Here is a 19,652-nt window from a genome sequence, read left to right on the forward strand (position 1 = left end):
CCTGAGCTTTTCTCTAAAGAGGCTGTTACTGAGGAGGGTTACATCCACCAACTTTATTTAGTCATTTTAGATACCATCGTTCCATGTCAAGATCACAATGGTTTACAAAAGTAACGTTCACAGCTACAAATCAACAATTAAAGACTGGTTACACCAGTGTATTCATTAACAGGCATTAGTATCTATCAAGTAAAAATGTCCAATAAATTTTACTAAAGATCTAGGGCATTGACAAGAAGTACAGAGAATAAAATGTAACAAATTTCACATTTTAGTCAATACGTTGAAATGATTCTTACATTCTCTCTTAAATTTATTTCTCATGCTTCAATCAGTATCTCTTGTCGTTTTTTGTAGCTCTATTTCAGATGTGTTAGGTTATAAGCATTTTTGAATAGCCATGTTTTTATCTCACATTTAAATCTTTTTCTATCTGGTATCAAACGTGACATCTCAGGTAAAGAGTTCCATAGCTTTGGATCTGCAATGGAAAATACACGGTCTCTTACTTGCGTCAAGATGTGTACTCCGTATTATGGGAACAGTCCTTTATTTTGAGATCTTAGTGTTCGCTGAGGTGTATATGGTTGTAATGTCACACCTATGAATGGTTTTGAATGTCAGCATTAATACTTTAGAATACATTCGGGCTTGCACTGGCAGGCAGTGCAGTGAGATCAGCAAGGGTGTAATGTGATCAAATTTCCTGGTTCTTAAGTCTTGCAGAGGCATTTTGTAATAATCGTAACTGTTTTAAAAGACAAGCTGGAAGACTGTGTAATAAGGAGTTACAGTAGTCTAACATTCCAGTGGAGGTTAAGGAGGAACAAGCAGTGGTATCAGATGCCTCACAGACAAAAAAACTATCTCCTCTGCTCCCATTAACACACTGGTTTGGCCTAGGTACAGTTGTGTGGGAAGATATGCAGTACAATGCAGCAATGCTCCTGAAGGTAAAGGTAGTGAACAACAATGTTCCAAAGCTCAGTGCATGGAAGACATACGCTGATTGTGTCGAAGGCATTAATGTGTTAAATGATACAGGTCCCACGAGATACCTGGGGTACTCCACTATTAACTTCTATTTGGAAAAATAATAATTTAAGCCTAGTCTACTTCCTGTCTTTTAACCAGTTACCAATCCACAACAGGACAATGCCTCCTACATCTTTTTAATTTAGTGAGGAATTCTGTCAAATGCCTTCTGAAAATTCATATACACTATAACAATTTATATTGTGCATATCAAATATATGCAGCATTGTACAAACACACAGGACAATCCCTATTTCTTGGAACCATTACTTACTGAGCAGGCAATTTTGTAAAATCAAATTTCTGTGGGTAAGGCATTATTTTACCCACAAAAATGGCTTTGAAAATTGCCCTAAGGATTTTTTTTTATTACAAAGTTCTGTTTCTTTAGATTTTTTAATGCAGTTTTATATATATATATATACACACACACACACACACATTTGGATGGTGATATGCCATAAATATATCAGCAATAAAAATTTGAAAATACCATTTATTTGGAACCTTTGTCTTTTAAGCATTGGGCTACGTTTGGGCTTAGGATCCACTTTCCACAGGTTTGGGTACTTGCCAGGTTCTTATGGCCTGGATTGGCCACTGTTGGAAACAGGATGCTGGGCTTGATGGACCCTTGGTCTGACCCAGTGTGGCATTTTCTTATGTTCTTACCCGGGCTACAAACCATATTTAAAAATCTGACAACACTGCTCACTAATTGATTCAGTAAACAGGAAATCATGCTTCCTAGAGAAGGTCTATACGTTACAAATTAGGAAACATCTACTGAAAAAAAAATATCCTAAGGCCACGTTTAAAATATGTTTTTAAAAAATCGTTTAACTGCTATTTTACTAAGTGTGGTAAATTTAGAGGCAAAATAATTTGTTGGGTTACTCAACCAGAAAGTCGCAGCTCAATCCTACAACAGTTGCCAAATATTGGGCGTGTGGTAATGCCGCTTTAATTATTGAAGAAAATAATGAGAGCCAGCAACCATTGCACCTTCTACAAAATCTCCATGGTGGCCGTGCTTGGTACTTTAAGTTACAACAGGGCTCCTGCACTTTTTCACATAGATTTTTATCTGCTCGTTCTCGCGGACACGAACTCAACCGAACCCAACGGAGATGAAGGTCATCGGGCACGAGTTTCTTGAGACCAAAGACTGACAACATTAAAATAAACAATCAAACAAACAAAACAAAGAGAGGCGCGTCAAGAATGGATCCCTGATCCCTAAAATAAATTTTAAAAAACCCAGACTACAGGGATAACAGAAAGAGTTAGGGGGAAGGGAATAGTAAGAGAGAACATACGGCGCTTAACAGGATTAACCGATACAAACATGAGCCCGGGAAAGCGCCTGCACTAAGGGGCCGCGGAATATGCCCGCGGTGCAGCAGTCACTTACATCAACGGCCACCCGCTCCGCACGCCAATACCAGGAACCCCACTACAATCGCCGCCTTCTCCTGGCCCGGCGACAACCCTACGCGCCGCGTCTACTTCCGGCTGGCGCGTGCCACGCACTCTTCGTCACGTGCTTCGTCATTCAGTAAGGGCTGGAAAGGTGGGACCTGGGCGGGGCATAGAGAGAGAGAGAGAGAGAGAGAGCAAGCTGGGCCCCTGAGAGGACCTTGCCGGGTGGGCGCGCGCGCGCCGAGAACGGCGGGGAGATGGCGGTGGAGTCTTCTTGGTGTTTGGGTAATTGCCAGGTTCTTGTGGCCTGGTTTGGTTTCTGTTGGAAACAGGATGCTGGGTTTTCATGGACCCTTGGTCTGACCCAGCATGGCAATTTCTTATGTTATGTGAGCTCATGTTTAGCTCGCATTTCCTTTATTCGTGCCCCAGAAATTAGTAAACGCGAGATGCAACTGAGTTTTTAAAAAAAGATCGCTAATGGTTACAAAAAGACATGTTTAGTACGCATAAATTATGATTTATGTGCATAAACCATTTTCTGTTCTGTTTTTTTTTGTACACAAATTGTTTTTTTGCACATAAAGCATAAACTCTGCCTAGAAATCATTTTGTGCACATAAACACACTGCCCATAGCATATTTTCTGTGCACAAATAGTGTTTTATGCATATAAATCCTAATAAGACCCCTACACCACAAACTCCCCACTAGTCCTGGTGTGTTGCTCCACTTCTGACCAGGCTTTAATTCTGGAGTCTTAAGAAAGATATAGTAGTAGTGACAACAGAAAAAGGACCAAATGGTCCATCCAGTCTGCCCAGCAAGCTTAAGGTAGTAACTGCCACTCTGTAGTTTACTCCCATATTTTTCTTTAGGGTAGAAACTATGGCTCTGTACAGTTATGAAAGAAGGACTGAGAGACTGGATGGAAGACCCAAGAAGGGAGTTGGTGTTAGGTTGCATTTAGGAGTTTTGTATGCACAGCTACCAAAACAGGATAAATCTCAACTGGGCAGACTAGATGGACCATGTTGGTACCTACTTGTATGTACATTTTTTATGCACAAATTTTACTCCTGATTTAATAAGATATTTTGCACACAAAAATGCACACAACAAATCACTAATATGTATGTGAGAATTAGTGCTCCTTCATATTAACAATGGCATTGTCTATTACTTTCTAGTGCACCTGCTTAACTCATGTTTTGTAGTGCTAGAAACTTAACTCTTAGTCAGAGGTGGCATAAGGATTCTGGGGTTAATATTAGTCTATGTGAAGAAATTCAAGTTCCGGTGCCGAGACATATACATTGGATTTATGCACAGAAAACATGCCATGTGCAAAACTCAGGTTTTCTGATCACAAAATATGCTTTCTGCACAACACATGTTTTGAACGCATAAAATATAATTGTGCACAAAGCATATTCTCTGCACATAAATCATCTTTTGTGTGCAGAAAATGAAGATTACAATATAAAAAGAGTATCGGCAGGGGTCAGGGGAGAGAAGAAAGCAAAAACTAAAAGAAGCTGCAATGCAGAAGCAGTAAGTCTTTTGGTAAGTAATTTGGCTGCTCTCCCTCCTGGATAAGCTGGACTCGTGTTATCTTGGCTGTTGGTGTTTGGGATGCAGTAGGGTTACCATGTTAAAGCATGAGCTCAGCCTATTCAAAAGGCTGAGTGCACATTTTAACTCTGATTTATGCACACATTTGGTGTTAGTGCAGTTTTTAACTCCATAAGTATTAGTTCAATGTTTAAAACCTTCTTCTGGAGCCACACCTTTCCAGTCAGGTTTTCAGAAGTGCCTCAATGAATATGCATGAGAGAGATTTGCATGCAGTGGAGACCAGTGTATGTATATCTCTCTCATGCATATTCATTCCATATATCCTGAAACCCTGATTGATTAGGTGTGCCTCCTGGAGACTAGTGGAGGAGTAGCTTATGGTTAGAGCAGCAGGAGTTAAACCAGGTTTTAAATCCCACTGCTGCTCCTTGTGACCTTAGGCAAGCCATTTTACCAACCATTGTCTTAGGTACAAAGTAAGGGGGTCATTCATCAAATCGCGTTAGGGTCTTATCGCTGGCATTTGGGCCCTAATGCCCACGATAATGCATCACAGGATGCATATGCAAATTTTCAAAAGTTAGTCAAAAGGGAGGCTTTTATGAAAATGAGGGGTGTTTAACATTGCATGAAATAGAGTAATGCACGCTATCGCACGAATTAACATCTGAAATAACTGCACCTTTTTTCCTGGCGTTATGCCCGAAACGGAATTTGTGTGAGAGAGAGAGCGACACATATTAGTCAACTTTTTATACAACTGTAAGAGGGGCCATTCTGAACTCGGGTGAGGTTTTGAGGGGGAAGTTTTACATGCACAGTCAGAGGTACGAACAGCACCGTAGACATCAGTGAAGATTTGATGTGATTTGGAGTGATGACAGCTACACAAAGATGAGATCTGTACATTGTACATCAAATCTTCACCAATGTCTACGGTGCTGTTCGTACCTCTGACTGTGTATGTAAAACTGCCCCTCCAAAACCTAGGCCACCACCAATACTCACCCTGAGTTACTAGTTGCCCCTCCTACAATGGTATAAATAGTTTACTTATATGAGAGCCTCTCATGACTTATTTATTTATTTTATTTACTCATTCTTATTAACCGCTCACTCAGAGAGATCCCTGGTCACTGCAGTCTAAAATAGCAAAATAAAATCAATAATAAAACATACAATTCCAAACTGTATAAAAATCAAAATAAAACATAACAGAAAATAAAATGCAATAAAAATTACCATTACTATACTCAGCCAAGCTTTTACCTTTATCCAAAAGAATAAATAGAAATAGTTGGGCTCCATCCACAGCTCCCTTGGAGCTGAATTCCATAATTCAGGGCTTAAGAAAGAAAAAATCTCTTCCTAATTGTGCTCTTTGATACTTCCTTGAGTATTAGGACACTAAATAATATCTCTGATGTTTAAGAAACTGCGCTGAATTTCAGAAAACTGTTTTGCTGCACAGCTTACTGCATGAGGCCCTGAATGATAGGTAGAGGGGGGCAGCCTTGCTTTACCCTCAAGCTGTACAGAGCTAGGGCAGCTCTTACATTAGCGGAAGAGGAGTGGCAGTTGAGTGATATGTATTGGATGGAGGCTGGGATAAAGACCCATAGCAGGTGCTGGACTGAATTTGGGTTATTCAACTTGGTACATATATGTGTTGTTAATTTTATATTTACCTGCTGACATCTGTATTAATTATTTTGGTTGTTTCATATGATTTCAGGGCTTTATTGCCTGAGTAGCATGTAATGTACATTGACTTGACTGACTGTAGTGTAGGAGGCATATACAAGTGCACCCTAAACTGCATACAGTCTTCCTGGATGGCGATACCTCCAAATGCCATTCCACAGTGAACACTATCTTAGCAATAAGCAGCTGACAGATGAGCCATGAGCCCCCTTAAAGGAGAAGAAAATCTAGCCCATGTCTGTCATACCAGGAGTGGGTTCCTTAAAGATAAGAGTGAACAAATGGATGTCTGCCAGTTGAATTACCTAAAATCAAAGTTGGCAATTACTGCTGCTTTGAGAACACATGTGTTTTCCCTTGGTGTATAAACAGGTTATTAAAGGACATAGTGGTTTATTGTTCCCATTAAGTCAATAACTCACAGAGGCCAGTGTACACAAAACAAAAGAACTCCCATTTTGTAAACAGGACATGATTTAGCCTTTTAAGACCGGTTGTAGGTATGGATCATAAAGGTTCCATACTATGTAGACCTAGCTGGGGATGTAATGTAAGAACCAGTCCTGTTCCACAGACAACTTCTAGAAGGATGGGTAAACTTTCATGATGGAGAAGCCAAACAAAAAGTCAGGCCCCATAGAGGTTACTAAATGGGGTAGAAGTCCAGAGCTTAGTCTCAGTAGGAGCTTCGTGTGTTTCAGTTTGTCAGAACATAAGAGATGCCATGCTGCGTCAGACCAGAGTTGATTGTGCCCAACATCCTCTCTCTGACAGTGGCCAGTCCAAGTTCCAAGTACCTGGCAGCTATTGCCCTACCATAGTGAAACCAATGTTCCTTAACAGTGAATGTCTTATGGAATTGGCAGAGAGGGAAAGAGTGTTTATACCTACAATTGATCTTGCTAATTTTGCTTCCAAATCTATTGAGTCAATAGAAACAACTTCATTTATTTTCATTAGAGCTATTCTGCCCTGCTGCATGCCTGTGTTTTAGTACTGGTTATAAAATAAAATGCCAAAGATGACACACAAGTTTACATTTTCAGTGAAGTGCAATACCTAATACAGTAGCTATGATTCTTGTAGCTGCAAGCATATAGAAAGATGCCTCCCCTCTTGCTTAGCTGAGCTGTTTGTTACGAAAGTGGATCCTCAGGTCGAGGCAAGGTTGGCACCACCTGCAGGTCCTCACCGTCAACAGGCGGACCTGGCTGGAGCAGAGACCCAACAGGACCTCCACCAATATACCAGCTCTTGATCCCTGCAGGTTGAGCCCTTGAGTGCCAGGGCCGGCTGGACTTAGGTGCGGATCTCTGGACGGTGGAGAATCTGTTGGAGACTGGAGATCCGCTGAAGAAGCAGTCGATCCATTCGAAAGGTCGGGTAGGCGACAGGCGAAGTCAAGAGGTACCAGAGGTCAGGGCAAGTGACAAGCAGCAAGAACAAAGACAGGCCAGAGATTGGGGCAGGCGGCAGACAGGCGAAGTCCGGAGAAGGTCCAAGGTCAGCCAAGAGTCAATCCAAGAAGAGGGCAAAGAATCCAAAGTCAGGAGCCAATGAGTCAGACCTGATGCTGAGGCATCTGATGTTGGCCAGGTACGGATTTAAATACCCGCACCCCGCTGTCGTCATCAGAGGTGTTGCGGAGGTTTTCCCGCCGCGGGGCGGGCCCTTTAAATCTGCCCGTGGTGTGCATGTGCCTAGGACCGCCCCCTGCTTGGAGCAGCGTCCTCAGCATGGCAGCAGGAGCCCTGGTCAGGGAAGGTAAGAGCGGTCGGCCAGACGTAACACTGTTATGGTATAATGCCACTTGTCAGCAGCAGAGGGCCTGTGCAAAGCAAGGATGGGGAAGAAAATTGTGATCTGTGATAGTGAGCCTAAATTCTCCCCATAATCCTGGATTAAACAGAGGGTGGGAGTGATTGGGTTGAGAGTGCATTCTTAAGATCCCAGAAATTTTTCAAAAGTTCCCTGGTCCCATTAAACAATGAATACTGCAGTGTTCCTGTTGGAGGGATGGCTTCCTGAGCCAGCACATCTGGTGAATGGATGAAAAGATGCAAGTGCTTTGAATCCTGCAAAAGAACATTATCTCCTTCTTTCCAGTCTCTTCCAAGGTCTGGATCTCTCAGAAAACAAAGAGAAAATGAAAGAAGGGTGTGGGCTGGCTCACTGGCCCAACGGCAATGCTGCCATGCTGGAGATCCAAGTTCAGAATGGGTGGGGTTGCTGCAGAAGCAGCTTGCACAGCCCTGGTGGGAGGGAAGAGAGTCCCAGCCATCATTCGACAGAGACGCCGCCTGGCTCAAGAGCGCACCGCTACCAGGTTTTGCAGGGAACTGCATCTCCTGCCTTTCAGCCAGAGGACTGATATTGCAGTGGCTGGGCTACATAAAGAGGAGGAGGGGAAGGAACATGGAAAATCTCATAACGGTGAGTGAAGGCTCATTATGTCGCAGTCCAATTAAGGGCACATTCCGAGTGAGCTAGAAGCTGGAAAAGAACAAGAATAAGCTGTTGGGTAAAAAATAAATAAATCAAATGGATAAAATCTTCAGGCCTGTTTTATTGTTTCCAAATCTTTTTTTTTTTTTTTTTAACTTTAATGGGGCCAATATAAACTTTTTCCCTCAATTGCATAAAAGAGATTATGTTCAGTTGAACACTTGTGGCTCAGCACTACATTTGATTCTCCTCCCATGCATGTTTGCCACTCATGTGGTTCTTGATCCTTGCCATGCTCCCAGTCAGGTGTGACTATATTGCTTGAGCCCCTGGCCTCGATAGTCTGGTCAACAGTATTGATCCCTGCAGACCTGGATTTATCATTAGGCCTGTGCCTAGGACAGCAAATATCCAGGTGGCAGCAGGCTGGCTGAAGATTTAATGCCCTCCAACTTTGCTGAATCTCACTCAGAAGAGAACAGCCCTCTGCTTCCTGATCCAGCCCAGCCTTTTTCATGCAGGATGCAGGGAACAGGAGGGGGAGGTGAGTGAGCCTGGAGCACACCCAGCAAAGACAGAGGTTAGGAAGGGCTGAATGGGGATCATGGAGGGGTGCGGTGAGAGGCTGGGGGATGAGAGTGGATCAGCTGGGAAAGAAGGGGCAGTGTGTGTGTATGTGAGAGAGAGAAAGGATTGCTCCTGGTGTGTGTGTGTGTGAGAGAGAGAGAGAGAAAGAAAGGATTGCTCCTGGTGTGTGTGTGTGTGTGTGAGAGAGAGAGAGAGAGAGAAAGAAAGGATTGCTCCTGGTGTGTAAGGGAGAGAGAAAAAGGATTACTCCTGGTGTGTGTGTGTGAGAGAGAGAGAGAGAAAAAGGATTGCTCCTGGTGTGTGTGTGTGTGTGTGAGAGAGAGAGAGAAAGGATTGCTCCTGGTGGGTGGGTGTGTGTGAAAGAGAGAAAAAGGATTGCTCCTGGTGTGTGTGTGAGAGAGAGAAAAAGGATTGCTCCTGGTGTGTGTGTGAGAGAGAGAAAAAGGATTGCTCCTGGTGGGTGTGTGTGAAAGAGAAAAAAAGGATTGCTCCTGGTGTGTGTGTGTGAGAGAGAGAGAAAGGATTGCTCCTGGTGTGTGTGTGTGTGAGAGAGAGAGAGAAGGGATTGGTGCTGGAGTGAGTGAGTGTGTGAGAGAGAGAGAGAAGGGATTGGTGCTGGAGTGAGTGAGTGTGTGAGAGAGAGAGAGAAGGGATTGGTGCTGGTGTATGTGTGTGAGAGAGAGAAGGGATATGCATCCATAAAAAAAAGCAGGGGAGTAGCTTGCTTGTTACAGCAATTACTACCCAGAATCAATTAAGCCTGATACTTCACTTGGAATACATATCCAGCACAGCTCATTGCTTCAACGACAGGGGGGGTGAAGAAAAGAGGATTTATATTCAGACAACAACCAATAAAGACTGAATTGCACAGGCTGGGTAAACAAGCATGGGAGTAGCTTGCTTATTACGGAGGTTACTACCGCTAAACAATTAGCAAGATACTTCACTTAGATGCAGCACCAGTACTGCTGTCTATATTGATGGCGGGGGTGGAAGGGAAATAGAACCAAAAAGTTACTTATAAGGGCCAAGATTAACAGCTAAGCATGAAAAGAATAAGTGTGAAAGCGTGCTGGGCAGACTGGATGGGCCGTTTGGTCGTCTTCTGCCGTCATTTCTATGTTTCTATGAGTGTCAGTGGAGGAAATGGGATTTGAACCTTGGTTCCTTGGGTCTCCACCCATTACGCCGACCACTAGGTCATCCTTTCTCATGCCTGACTGTTATTGTTAGTAAGGTTGTGGATGGACCCTTGGACACTGTGGCAGCTGACCATGCCCACGGGAGGGGAAGTCCCGTGAGGGGCCACAGGTCAGGCTCAGCTTTGGGACACACAACACAGAGTTATATCTTTTATTAGACAGAGTTGAGAAGGCACCAGAGGTGGCAGTTGTGAGTAGAGATGAAGCCCGGCTGGGCTAGGGTTCCTCAGGACACTGGAACAGCGATTCCCCCTATGCCTGTGCTGTCGTGGAGAAAACTGAGATAGTGAGTACAGTGGAGCATACACAGGGTTCTGGTTTAGAGCCTCATTGGTAAAGCTCCTCACACAGTGATTTCTCCTGGAAGGTGACACAGAAGCTGGAATAGAGGCAGGCCCTCGAGGAGCGAGTACCTGGTTCCAGGGAACAGCTCTGAGGAAATAAAGTTGGTAACTCACTGATGATGTAGGCAGCGGTTTCTTCCAAGCAGAAGCGATAAGTTCAGGCAGCGAGTTAGGGAACATGGGCCCTCGAAGAGCGAGTACTGGTTCCTGATAGCGACCTGAAAGAAATGAGAGAGGCCCCCGAGGAGCGGGTGCCCCATTAGGATAAAGTCCAAAAGTTGGAGAGGCAGAGTAGCTAGGTATGGAGAGCGAATCCCATCCGTAAGGAGTTCCCTTGCTAACTCGATTAGCTAGCAAACAGTGCGGTCTTTTGTATCCGGGATGCGTGACATCATCACAGGGGGACGCCCCTGAGGTTCACGCCAACGAGAGAATAAGAAGCAGTGCCACGCAGCGCGCGCCCTATGGTACCTGGACAACACGGCGGGATGCAGTGCCCAAGCCGAACCGGGGACGCCGGAGAGGATGGCAGGCAGACGCCGCGGCAGCCAGACGTCCATCAACCCCAGGAGGAGTCGCAAAAAAGGTAAGGTGGGCGGAGTGGAGACGGCAGGCAGCAACAGTCGTAATGCCGACCTCGTGGCTTCCTGTCCCCCCAAGCATCCAGCATACCATCTCCCTTTCTTTCACAGCCGTGTTTTCTTCCCTCTGATTTTTCCCAGGTGCCAGCAGTCGGCTTCGTAGACTAGTACTGGTCCTTAATGCTGATTCGTACGACTCTCCTCTGGACCGGGTCAGGCTTTACTTGTCACAGGTAAACTCCACTAACTTTTCTCCACTTGTTCCTTCCCCTGACGTCTCTGGGAAAAGAATCCACGTGTGTGCACAATCGCTCGGAGCCCTTAAGGTACCTAAACTCCTCAGCTCGCTGCAGTTTATTCTCTCCACTTCTCCTGCTTCCCGTCGGGACTGCATTGATTATTAAACAAAAAAAGACACCTGCCGACGATTCCGTGAGCAGAGTCCATGAAATCTGGACCCGCCACTGACTCATGGATGTTTGCAGCCCTTGGAAACTTGATAATGGAAACGCATTGGTTTTAAATAAAGCCATAGGCACAGAACATGGGAGAAAAGGTACTGTATATTGTTTATTTTATATAAATCAAGACTTGCAGGTCTAAATGTCAGGTAAGGCATAAAAGGAAAGTAAATCCTTATGGCTTTCATTTCCTGAACATCCGGCAGAAAAGTTCTGTGCAACAAACTACAGAAACGTGAGGAGCAAGCCAATGTCCCACATCACTGCTTGCACAATTATTTTTATGGACTTTTTTCTCCTCCTAGAAGTTGCAGGAAATTAAAGCTTGGGCTGGTTATTTCAGAACTGAGCAGCAAGCTGACTGCTTGTATTATTGCCTGCCCATGAAATCGGGACCTGCATGTTTGTTTTAGAAAAGGTTTTCTCCTATTCTTTTTCAACCCACTGAAAGTAGTCATATCAGGTTGTTACTGCACAGATTTTTATTTATTTTTTTATTTTTTTAATATACCAACATTTGATCTGAGATATCACATGGGTTTATATTCAGGTACCTGAGGCAATGGAGGGTAAAGTGACTTGCCCAGGGTCACAAGGAACGACAGCAGGACTCAAACCCTGGTCTCCTGGTTCATAGTCCACTGCTCTAACCACTAGGCTATACCTCCTCCCTTTATCAATTTACAGTATTCCCTTATTATTATTGTATTTTAAATTTGAATTAAACTTGTGGTATTTGTTGCCAGAGGATGTGGTCAAGGCCAGTGGCATACCTAAGTTAAAAAAAAAAAAAAGGTTTGGAGAAGTTTCTGGAAGAGAGGTCCATTAATGTCTCGTGGCCAGGTAAGCTTGGGAATTGCCATGTCTGGGAATGAGCAACAGGGAATGGATCTGCTTAACAGGATCTTCTGGATGCTTTTTCCAAGCAGCCCAGATTGGCCACTGGTGAATTTAGGAGTCTAGGCTCAGTGGACCATTGGTCTATAACCAGTCTGGCATTTATGTTCTTAAACAAGTTACTAGTGTTTGCCAGCAGATGGTGCTCTTAATTTGCAGTCTGGGAGTCTCATGGTTCACACTGAGGACAATAGTAAAAGTTTGATTTCTGGCCAAGCTTAAACGTTTAGATGCACTTTTCAGTTTTAAAACTAGAAATGGACAGGGCCGGATTTAAGATTTTGATGCTCATAGGCATGACTGTAGGCTGAAGGCAGGGTTCCCCACTATGAGCTTGGACAGTGGGCATTTCATCACTGGAGATTGCTAAGTGGGGAGAGAGTGCCAGGATGCTGCGTCTTTTTTAAAATGGCAGCTGTGTACAGCCCTAAAAAAAAAGTGGGAGAAGGCTCCGCTTAGGGCTAGGTGTTTGTCATTTTCAAAATTTGGCACCCTAGGCAATTGTCTATGCCTAAATCTGGGCCTGGAAATAGAGGTTAACAAACAAAGTGAGGATGATAGCTTTTTTGTCATAGTGGCTTCAGGGCCGGTGCAAGATTATTAGATGCCCTTGGCGAAAATTACAGCTTGCTGCCCTCCCCCTCCCCAGGTCACACCTTCCCTACACACAAATAAAATTATGCATTTATAATAATTTAACATAAAGAATAAGATCAAGAAATATAAATTATCAATAGAGTAAAACCAAAATAATAAAAAGAATATTTCATAACAGCTGATGAATAGAACATCCAGTAATTTAAAAGTTATAAACATTTTCCAAATACCAATAAACTATTTAAAAATAAGACACATCAGAGAGTACCCAATAATTAAAATTAGTAAAGATAAAAACAATCCCCTGCTGTCCATACCTGGGATCTTTTGAATTCAAGATGCCCTGAGATCGTGGATTAGCAAGGGGAGAGGAGAGGGGTTGTTGCTCATAAAATTTATTCTCTCTCTCTCATATATGTATACACATGCTTGCTCTCTCTTACACACACATGCCCTCTCATACACGCACACACACGGACATGCTTTCTCTCTCATGTATGCACACATGAAAATGCCCTCTCTCATACGCACACTCACATACAAACTCGCTCTCTCATTCACTTCCCCTCCCCTGGCAGCACAAGGCTAAGATAAGGTAAGAACATGCCATACTGGGTCAGACCAAGGGTCCATCAAGCCCAGCATCCTGTTTCCAACAGTGGCCAATCCAGGTCATAAGAACCTGGCAAGTACCCAAAAACTAAGTCTATTCCATGTAACCATTGCTAAAAGCGACAGCCTCGTCCTTCAGCCCCTGCAGCCCACAGTGCTCTGCCTCTTTCTTCAGGCCCGTGGGGGCTGATGCTTCTCTGCCTCCATCGCAGCTTCCTACAGCTGAGCAGGGGCCGGGGCCGACGTTATGGCTTCCTTGGTAGGTGGGGGCCTCGCTAGTCGGCCACTGTTGCTCTTCCTGCTCTTCATTGCAGCGCGGCCCGGACCAGTACCGCATCTTCTTGCAGCAAGGACGCACTCTTATTCTTCCTGCCTACGTTGGCATTGGCATGGTCTCCCGCTCATGCGGGTCCGTGCCGTGGCACGTTCTCTTCCTGCCACCGGGCGGGAAGAGGGAATCAGCATGTCGATGCCGACCGGTGGCGCCCTAGGCAGTCGCCTAGGGCTTCCACCGGCCCTGAGTAGCTTAGTGCATTCATGGCTGGCTTTGAGTATTATGGTCAAAGCAGTGCCAAACAAGCTAAAGGTTGTGCTGCCACTGGATACACAAGTGAATTGCAGGCCAATATCAAAGCTATAAAGCGTTTTAAAGTAAAAGATTAGGGCAGCTGATTGGAGAGAGGACACAGGTGAGGGAGACAAACAGCAGACGGGGCCCTCTTTCACAGGCCGATACAGTAAAAAAAAAATGTGAGAGAGCCGGCGATCCGCGTTGAGCGCCCGCTCTCCTGACACGTGCCCAGGCACCTCTCCTGACATGCTATTCTCTATTTAAATGAGGTGGTGCGTTAATAAGGTGGCGCTAGGGACAATAGCGCGTCCCTAGCACCTCTTCATTAGCAAAGAGGTGGCTGTCAGCGGGTCCCAACAACCAACGCTCTATTTTACCAGCGTCGGTTTCCGAACCCGCTGACAGCCACGGGTTAGGAAAACGGATACCAGTAAAATTGAGTGTCTGTTTTTCTAATCCGCCAACTGGCGGGCAGATTTTTTTTTTTTTTTTCCTCTGGCTTAATATCACTAGGATATTAAGTTGGAGGGTGTACAGAAAAGCAGTATTTTCTGCTTTTCTGTACAATTTTCTGGGTTGCTTAGAATTTAACGCCTGCCATTGGGCGGGCGTTAATTTCTGAGAGTAAAATGTGCGGCCTGGCGGGTAAGAAATGCGCGGCCATTCACCTGGTAAACTGTGTGCTCGGCCGAGTGCACCGTCTGTATCAGCCTGTTAGACCCTTTTTTCTGTTGTTTATCTACAGGCCCACAAGTCTTCCCATGGGACAAACTGTGCTGTTGTGATTGTGTCCCTCTCTAAAAACATCTCGCTACCCCAAGCTTTTACTTTACAGCTTTACAAAAAAACATTCTTGTGGCGATCCAGCCTACAGTTTACTTGTACATTCAAACAATATCATCGCAAGCTTATTTTCTGTGACCTCATGAAGGAATATAACTCTTTAAAGGTAGACCCGTAAAAAGGTATCTCCTACAACACAGCAAGCACACGACTTTAATACATTTTAAAATGAAATTAAAAGGAATACAATATATAGCAGGGTTTCTCCCAGGCTGCTCCGAGGTCCAACCCGCTGGTATAAATTTGTGTTTTATCCATGAGACTATAACAAGAAGGAATGGAGCTGCTTTTTTTTTTTTTTATAATTGAAAGTTACTACCCCAAACCAAACCAAATGTGCCTGATACTTCACTTTCGATGCATATCCAGCATAGCTCTCTGCTTCAACAGCAGGGAGAAGATAAACAACCAATAAGGGCTGTATAACATAATCTGGGTAAAAACAAATAAGCATGGGTGTAGCTTGCTTATTGCGGCGGTTACTACTCCTACTACCTCTAACTAATCAAGCTAGATATTTCACTTGGATGCAGCTCCTCCACCGCTCTCTACATTAATGGCGGGGGTGGAAGGGAATTAGAACCAAGAGCTAAGAGAAACAGATAAGTATGGGAGAAGAAATGAGGGAAGCTTGCTGGGCAGACTGGATGGGCCATTTGGTCTTCTTCTGCCGTCATTTCTATGTTTCTATGTTTCTATATTATGATTCACATAGCAAAAATACACAAAATTATCAATTATAAACATATCAGTCCTTCCACACTGATGCAAGCATATCGCAAGACTTTACAAGAAAATCATGCCAAATAGCCAGAGTAACCAAGATAAAGCAGTCCTTAGAGAAATGAAAAGGCATGTATATCACTCACCACTCTCCCCCAAATAGCAAATGCCTGGAAGCAGATCATAACTGGTGCTCTACAAGTGCATACTGAGCCTTAAAAATTTCAACAAAATCAACATTACCCAAATCCAGTAACAACCCACCCTTGCCCCCACCCATCTAGTACGGATCAGCATGCGGCATATTCAAAAGAACATTTGTAATGTAACAATACAAAGGGCCCATCAGAGTAAAGCAGAAGTAGAGAAGCATTCACTGGGTTTCGGCTGCAGACTGTCGCCAAAGGGTATAGGGAGAGCAGACTTGTTCGAACTTGTGCATACATTTGCTTTTGGCAGCGGTAATCTTATTCAAACAATAAACTTGTTCCAATCTAGTTTTTTGTGTCACTTAACCGTGAAACCCCTAGTATCTCGCCAGTGCTTGGCGATATCACATCGGGTAGCAACGTACTAGTAACCTCATATATGTGCTTCCTTGAGAGAGGGGAACATTGAGGGAGCACAATTATCTGGGATCGAAGGACAACCTGCATCCATTTGATCATGTTTCCCCCCCCCCAGTAAGCTTGGATAAATTTACAGTCCCACCATAAATGAAAAAAGGATCCCACCCCTTGAGAACCCTTCCAGCACACATTAGGAACGGAGGCAGTCATCTTATGCAGTCGAGCAGGTGCCATATATCAATGGACTAGGACCTTTATATCCATTTCCCATGATATTGGCCGAAATAAGTCCCCTTCCCGGGGGGCCTGGAAGATTGCTCGCCACCTTTTCGGTGATAGTTCGGTACCCAAATCAGCTCCCCAAGCTCTAATATGAGAGGGTTTAACTGATAAATCCTTATTTAAGATCAAAAAGAGTTTAGAAAGAGCACCTTTAACTCTATCCACGTCTTTACATAGGGACTCAAAATATGTGACTCCTTGGGCCCAATGAACCCCTGAATTGGAGTGCAGCACAAAATGCCAAATTTGCAACTAAGGAAATACTGCAGTATCGGGGAGACCATATTTAGATTGCAAGTCCAGAAAGCTAAGGAAGCCAGAGAAACCCCACACACGTTCCCAACATGAAATACCAGAGGATTCCCAATCAACGGAGCTGCTTTCTAACTGAGGCAATTAACTGGATTTCCACACAAAGGGCTTAGCTGTTTCCTAGTACTTGTTTTATTTTGATGTTGATTCAATACAAAAAAAAATAGAACAAAGCAGTCCAGCTTCTGCAGTGAAAGGAATACCATAAATCAGGACTTGCCATTTCAGAGTAAATGTAATAAAGTAGTGTAGTTGCCGTGTTGGTCCAGTTCAGTGTTCAGAAAAAAAGATCAATGAACAAAAAAGTGATATAAGGTGTTACCATTTTTATTAGACTAACTTGATATATTTCTTGTCTAGCTTTTGGGAGCTATACTGCTCATAAGATCAAAACAAAATGTGCAGGTGTTTGTCCAATAAAAAGGTATAATCATATCTATCTATCTATTTCGAAAAGTGCCCAATGTTGCACGGGTAATCTGGTCTATATAACGTGTGTGTCTGTGTGTGCACATGTATGTGTGTGTGTGTGTGCCTGTGCCTCTGTGTGTGTGTATGTCTCTGCCTGTGTGGGTTCCTGTGAATGTGTGTGTGTGTGTGTTTGTCTGTGGCAGGGGTTGGGGCCTTTGTGTGGATGTGTCTGTGCCTGTGTGTGGATGTTTGTGTATGTATTTTTGCATGTGCCTGGTATGTATATGCATATGTGCGTGTGAGCCTGTGTGTGCTTGCACGAGCTTGTGTGCACTTTGCGTGCTTGCATGAGCTTGTGTGTGATTCTGTGTGCCTGTGCAAGTTTATGTTCGCTTCTGCATGTTAGCGCAAGCTTGCATACACACTTGTGCGTGCCTATGTGTGTGTACCTATGCCTGTCTGTCCCTGTGTGTAGGAGCATGAGAGACAGGGCTTTGAAGACAGATCATATTAGTGCACATTACCTGCTATTGCTCAGGTTGTCTAGTCAATACAAGTTATGTGTGTGTGTGTGTGTGTGTGTGTGTGTGCACCTATGTGTGAGCACCTTTGTGTGAGTGGCTGCGTAATATGCCTGTGTGTGTGTGTAGAGGAGAGCCCGTGTATCTGAGTGCCTGGGAGTGTGTGTCTGCCTGTGTGTACGTGCCTGTGTTAGTGTGTGCATTCCTGCAGCTATGTGCATGTTAAAATGGATTTTAAAGCCTTGTATTAACACAGTTATACCGGAAGTGAAAGAAAGCGCATTATCATGTCAGATGAATGTGATTTAAAGCTCCTTATTATTGTGCAAGAGAGAACATATATCTCCTTGAAATAGCTGCCAAGCTGGTGAAACAAAGGACATTTGTTGAGCGTCATGAATTAAAACTTAAGAGAAATGACATGTTATAAAAGGGGTGTACTGTTTATAATTGTAAACACATCCGGTACCGTTTTTGGAGTGATTTTTTTGGCCCAAAATGATAAACTTATAAAAGGTTGTCACTTACAACCAAAACAGATTTTGGAATGATTGGGTCTTTTTCACTCTTTTGTATAAATATTTAGGGATTTCTTTAGAAATTATTAAATGATTATTATTATTTTTTTGTTTTATATTGTATTGTAAAATCCACAAGGTATCCTTTACCATTTATTTCATGAGATCTGGTTGATGTCATCTGACCACTGCTTAGATTTAAGAATGTTCAGGATTTTTTTTTTTATATAAACACCTCCTTATTTAATGTGTTTAATTATTTAATCTATTTTACTTTGCTGAATGATATTAATTAGGTGCTTTTTGACGGTTTATTATGTTTGTGCCTGATTATTTATGAATATTTCATTTTTAACTGCTTATTTTTGTAGCTAGGTGGGATAGACATTTAAAAAAATAAGTAATTCAATCTAGGTTTGATATTTACATTTGGCTTTTCATCTTCAGATCAAGGGGGGTGAGGTCGGATGCTGCTTTGTGACATCTACTGGGCAGACTTACAGACCGATACAGTACAGTGCGCTCCAGCGGAGCGCACTGTTAACGCGCATCCAACTCCCCCGAAACTAATAGCGCCTGCAACATGCAAATGCATGTTGATGGCCCTATTAGTCATTCCCGCACGATACAGAAAGCAAAATGTGCAGCCAAGCCGCACATTTTACTTTCAGAAATTAGCGCCTACCGAAAGGTAGGCGCTAATGACAAACGTTGTCCTGATGCATGCGCAGTGCTAATGATGAGTGCTTATCCATAAATTATTTGAGGAACATGCATAAAAGGTCTTTGTGGGGGAGGGGGGTTTCAGGCTCTCTGCCTCCCTGCCTCAATTTCTGGTCTGAAAGAAGATCTGTCCAGCTTTTCTGGTAATTGGATACCTGTTTCAGCATCTTTTTCTTTTTTTTTTCCAGCTAAGAGAGCAGATGATGAGTGACCTTTCGTATCACCATCCATGACTTAGCCTGTATGAGAGAGGCTGGTTATCTTTACCTCCGAACAAGAATAAAAATCTGGTCACTAATTGTTCAGCCTCAGGGAGCCCAGATCTCGGCATTGATCCGAGTTTGCAACACGTCCCCTGTCAGATTATAGTGGGGGATTTTCACCATATAATGTTGTGCAGGATTTGACTTCTGTAACAAGATTATATCGCTGGTTTCAAGCAGGGTTTGTTATAAATGGATGGAATATGAGGAAGAGAGCAATGTTTATCTAAAAGATGTCTTCCTTCTACTCCTTCCCTTTTCTTCCATTTTCCTTGTACTCTTACTGGTCCCTCCTGCTGTCTTTTTAATACCCTTTTAAAAAAAACTTGCTTGCAGACTGGAAGGAACGTTTTGATCTTTATCTGCCGTCATTTACTGTGTTACTATCTTCCTTTGCATCTTCTAGTTTTATCAATTATTCCCTTCCTTTCCTTTTGGTAATAATAA

General features: G+C 43.5%; 1 protein-coding gene across 2 annotated transcripts in view; it reads right to left on the reverse strand.

Annotated features, from left to right (window-relative positions):
• The window catches only part of ATG4C (autophagy related 4C cysteine peptidase), an 80,221-nt gene extending 77,622 nt beyond the window's left edge, over nucleotides 1–2,599 (reverse strand). For both annotated transcript variants that reach the window (XM_029617816.1, XM_029617814.1), the window contains exon 1: nucleotides 2,450–2,599. The gene's annotated coding sequence lies outside the window, so the exon portion shown is untranslated. The remainder of the gene's footprint in view (nucleotides 1–2,449) is intronic.
• Between the last annotated feature and the right edge of the window lie 17,053 nt (nucleotides 2,600–19,652).

The sequence above is a fragment of the Rhinatrema bivittatum genome, chromosome 10, assembly GCF_901001135.1.
Source record: "Rhinatrema bivittatum chromosome 10, aRhiBiv1.1, whole genome shotgun sequence".
Taxonomy (NCBI): Eukaryota; Metazoa; Chordata; class Amphibia; order Gymnophiona; family Rhinatrematidae; genus Rhinatrema; species Rhinatrema bivittatum.